A 4,982-nucleotide genomic window follows, 5' to 3' on the forward strand; every position below is an offset into this window, starting at 1 on the left:
GCTCCATACAAAAATCTCCAAAACTTTTCACTAAACACAATCTGAAAAAAAAGCCTAAATAACCACCACAAAGGGAAGTGGTTAGTTCTGTAGTTTGCGATAGTGCTGGTTGAGTTGATGGCTGATATATGGTAATGAAGGCCGACTTTTAATGACTAAATCATTTCTGTTTTTGGGGCCAAAAAGCTATTATGATGCTTATTTGCTGAACTTTCATGTTGATTCACTATGCAGAACTTTATACACACATTTTGAGGGCCCTCACTGGAGAGTGTGCCAACCCTTAGTGTTTATGCTAATTCTGGGGATGTTCTTAGATAGTTGAGCCCCCACCCAACCAAAATATCCTTTTCTTACTTTATCTCCTCATGTAATGCATTTCTGTTTCCTTTACTATTATCTTCCTTTAACTCCATTCCTAATGTTTCGTGCCTCTACTGTGCGTAACACTCCAGGGGCCTCATTTATAAAGGGATATACGCTCAAAAAATGGCGTACGCCAGTTTCTACGCAATGTTTGCGATTTATAAAATACTAACTTGACGGAAAAATGTGCTGTCCTCCACGCAAACTCTAACCCATGCGTACGCACTAAGCACACAAACGGGAGAGACGAGAAACTGCGACACCGTTGGCAGAAGGAAGAATGGAGAGAAATATGTGGAAATAATACCATAAATAAAATGTTACCTCTCATTTATCAAATATGAAGAATTCATTTTCAAACATTGATTAAAGCCAATCTTAAAATGATTAAACAAACGCCTGTTTGAGACTCCTCAGTGCACACAAAAACATAACTTGGAGAAATAAATAAATACGGATATGCTATTTAAAACCACCTCGAATATGTTGTGTTAATGTTATGAAATGTTTTCTCATAAATGATGCGGTAAGCAGGAGGACAGAATTACGTCTAAACTGACGCCGTTTTGCATTTCTATAGGTTTTAGATACGAGCATGGTTTTATATACTATCACGTTTAATCGTGTTTTATGCCGTTTGCCAAGACTTGATAAGTCGCTCGTAAAACACATGAGGTATGGAAACTAAGAACACCATATGTGGTAAATTGTACAGCTAATATAACACAATCCATTAGTTGTATTTCCTTTAACTGGTGGATTATGGATATATAGTTGCTGATCGACAGCTGGAACACAAACCACCAAATACAACAAAAATAATTCAGATCCAGTCGTCATGACTCCACTCCGGAGGGATTCCCCGATCATTTCTTACAGTTTCTCATCAAGGGGGTGTCTCCTGTCCCCGGGACAAACACACTGCCTGAGGAAGGTTATGTGTATTTTTTTTGTCATTAACTTTTTTCGGACCACTTATTTATTTATTTTGGTGACGATCCGACCTCCATGCTGCTACTCTGGTTCAAACTGCATCCACCAAACAATATGATTTATCTCAACCTCCCCAAAATAACCTAAATCTGACACGGTGTGAGATGTCTTTTTTAGCTGTTCTATCGTAATTTCCTGCGATCTTCTTCATGCAGTCAGTCAAAATGAATGAATGAATGGGCGTTTCTTTGACTAATTATAGGCAAATATGGGCGTTACGAGTCGATTGTGATTTATCAAGGGAAACAGGCGTAGGAAGTGCCGTACGCACTTCCCTCGCCGGTACGCAATGTTTTGTGAATCGGAAGATGGCGGAAGATTTATGTACCTATTTTTGTGCTTTGTACTACGTAAGCAACCTTCCTACGTCAATCCTACGCAAGGCGTTATAAATGAGGCCCCAGGTCTCTGCCTTCTTTTTCCTGCACTTCTTTTCTGTCTTCTTTGTTTTTTCCCTCTGTAACAACAGTTGCCAAACATTATGCTTCTCTACAAGTCTGTCCAGAGAGGGACGTGATTCACTGAAGGTCAGCCCTTATCTCTCTCTCTCTGTCTGCCCTCTTTTCTCACATCCAGTGTGAAACACACACACGCACACGCACACGCACACTCACTCACTCTCACTCTCACACACACACACTCACACTCACACAGAGCCCCACCATGGTTTCAGATTAGAACTAGTTTCAGATGAGAGCTTTGAAGCCATGTAAGACTGGCTTTCTTTCATCCCAGTATTGACTCATGTTCCATTTTCATAATTTGGTAATTTCATGAATATGTAATGCCTTCCTGTTGACCTGACTAATATGCAGCACACACACACACACACACACACACACACACACACACACACACACACACACACACACACCACACACACACACACACACACACACACACACACACACACACACACACACACACACACACACACACACACACACACACACACACACATTTCAAGGCCCAGCTGTTGGAGTTTTTTGGTGCCTTTGAATGTGTCTATGTGAACTTGAGTTACAGTATGACTCCCAAGATTGAGACTGTGGTTATTGCCTGGATATGTAATGCTTTCCCCTGCTTTATTAAATACAAACAACCCATGTTTTTTCCACTTAAACGAGAGAATAAAGTTACTTTAACAGTATTATAATTGATGAAACTTTAAACACACATTCTATAATGATCAACACTTAAAGAAAAGGGGGTAAACACTCTACACACTCATTCACTACCACTAGGGGTGTAACGGTATCCGTATTTGTCCCGTACCGTCACGGTTCGGACGTCACAGTTCGGTAGATGCAGTCACACGATGAATACGCCTTTTTTCTTTACGAGTGGGAAAAAAGTCTGTCATTCAGGGCAGTATCCACTACACTATATATAATCCAGGGGGCGCTATTGCGCCTAAAAGCTGTTTGCCAGGCGCCCTTAAACGACACATGAAGAAGAAGAAGAAAACACAACAAAACGAACAAAATACCAGAAGAAGAAAAGTTAGTATCTTTTTAGTTTTACAGCTTATTGAACCTTTTTGTTTGACATCAGCCATTATAGATACTATGGCCATCTGAGTGTGTGTGGTACTGTTTGTGGTTTGTTTTTAGCTGTGTAATAAAGTTAATTATTCAAAATGTTAAAGTTCCTTATTTTTAAACTGAAACTTGCACTACTATTCAAAATAAATAACATGCTTTTTCTTGTTGTACCGAACCCGTACCGAACCGTGACCACCAAACCGAGGTACGTACCGAACCGTGAATTCTGTGAACCGTTACACCCCTAACTACCACACATTTTGGCATTGGCACTGACTATTGAGGTAGATGTGAGGTGCATCATCCACATGGCCATTGCACACATTGCTTTAATTTTGTAACAATTGGACTTAATACATGAAAAACAATATCAGCTTCTGGAAAAATATATTTAACCTTGTCTCCAATAAAATCCTTCAGCTGGACTTTGCCAGCAGATTAACATTACTTTCAATGCTTATCATTTTTCCGAGTTCCTTAAAGGTCACCTATTTTGCAAAATCCACTTTTTCATGTCTTATATACACAAACTGTGTAAAGAGATTCTGAAAGTTTCAGGTAAAAATATTAACTTTTTGTCCTGATCCATTTATATAAAAACCTGTCTGAAAATGAGCTGATCAGATTTTGGCCACTTTATGATGTCATAACGATTTTTTGGCTTGTGTAACTATTAGCCAATAACCAACCAAGGTAACCCCCCCCACACCTTATCACCTGAATCTCCTCCTAGAGCACCATTGTGTTATTTTTAAACAAATATATTGCAGAGGGGCGTTGGGAGTGGCACCTTATTTTTATCTAAAGCTACAGACACAGAATCAGCACTTTTGAAACAGGGCTGTAACAGAGGGGATTATGGGATGCTACAATGGATGATCTGTTTGGTATTTCGCGCCAAACACTTCAGAGACATGTTTTATCTGAGACCTATAATATGTTGATGAAAAACAGTATAATAGGGGACCTTTAATGGTGTGAAAGATGAGTTGTATAACCTTGAACCTATCCAAAACGGTCTCGCATAATGCAAGCACATAGACAAATAAATAGTTTATACAGTAGGAAAAAGTGCAGGTGCAGTGTGAGAATAAGCGGTAATGGCTAAATGTTGTTGTCTGGTATTGCCGCCACCACACGTACTGTATGTGGTTGTCTGTCCCTCTCTTTTCGCCCCCTGCCTTTCTCCAAAATTCCCTCTATTCTTTTCATCCTTCGTTATCAGCCAGGGTGCAGGCATAGGGACCACCCACGGAGAGGTGCCCATGAGGCACAAATTGCCCGCCTGCCTCTCTCCTTTCTCTCTATTCTTTGTGCTCGAGGTCGGACACCATCAGGGGGTGCGATTCAGTGCGATAAATTGCTGTCTCATCCCAAAAACACATTGCGTGCTCAGAAACCGCTCACACTTGATCTCGAGAAAACACACGAGAATGTGGTAATACAAAAATTTGTCACACACATGTAGACACGCAAGTTATCACAATGACATTTTAAGAACGGGACTCACACAGAGGTGGGCACAATCACAAGCAAACAGAACAGAAAGTGTGTGTGTGTGTGTGTGTGTGTGTGTGTGTGTGTGTGTGTGTGTGTGTGTGTGTGTGTGTGTGTGTGTGTGTGTGTGTGTGTGTGTGTGTGTGTGTGTGTGTGTGTGTGTGTGTGTGTGTGTGTGTGTGTGTGTGTGTGTGTGTGTGTGTGTGTGTGTGTGTGTGTGTGTGTGTGTGTGTGTGTGTGTGTGTGTGTGTGTGTGTGTGTGTGTGTGTGTGTGTGTGTGTGTGTGTGTGTGTGTGCAATGAAAGTGGTTTATAAGTTGTTTGTACACCTAAGTGTTTCTGTGTTCGTTGACTCGTTCTTCAGAACGTCTACATGTGAGTTAGGGCTGTGCAATTAATCGTATTTTAATTGCAATTACGATTTTGGCCTGCCACAATTACGAAAACAACGATTATTTTGCTTTGCTAGGTTGTGACAGTGCACTGCAACATATTTGATCTAATTTATTTTGGTGTAATTTATTTGTATTTATCATATTAATATATGTTTAGTAGCTTGTGGAAGTGAGCTCCAAAATATTTG

Source organism: Trematomus bernacchii, unplaced genomic scaffold (assembly GCF_902827165.1).
Source record: "Trematomus bernacchii unplaced genomic scaffold, fTreBer1.1, whole genome shotgun sequence".
Lineage (NCBI taxonomy): Eukaryota > Metazoa > Chordata > Actinopteri > Perciformes > Nototheniidae > Trematomus > Trematomus bernacchii.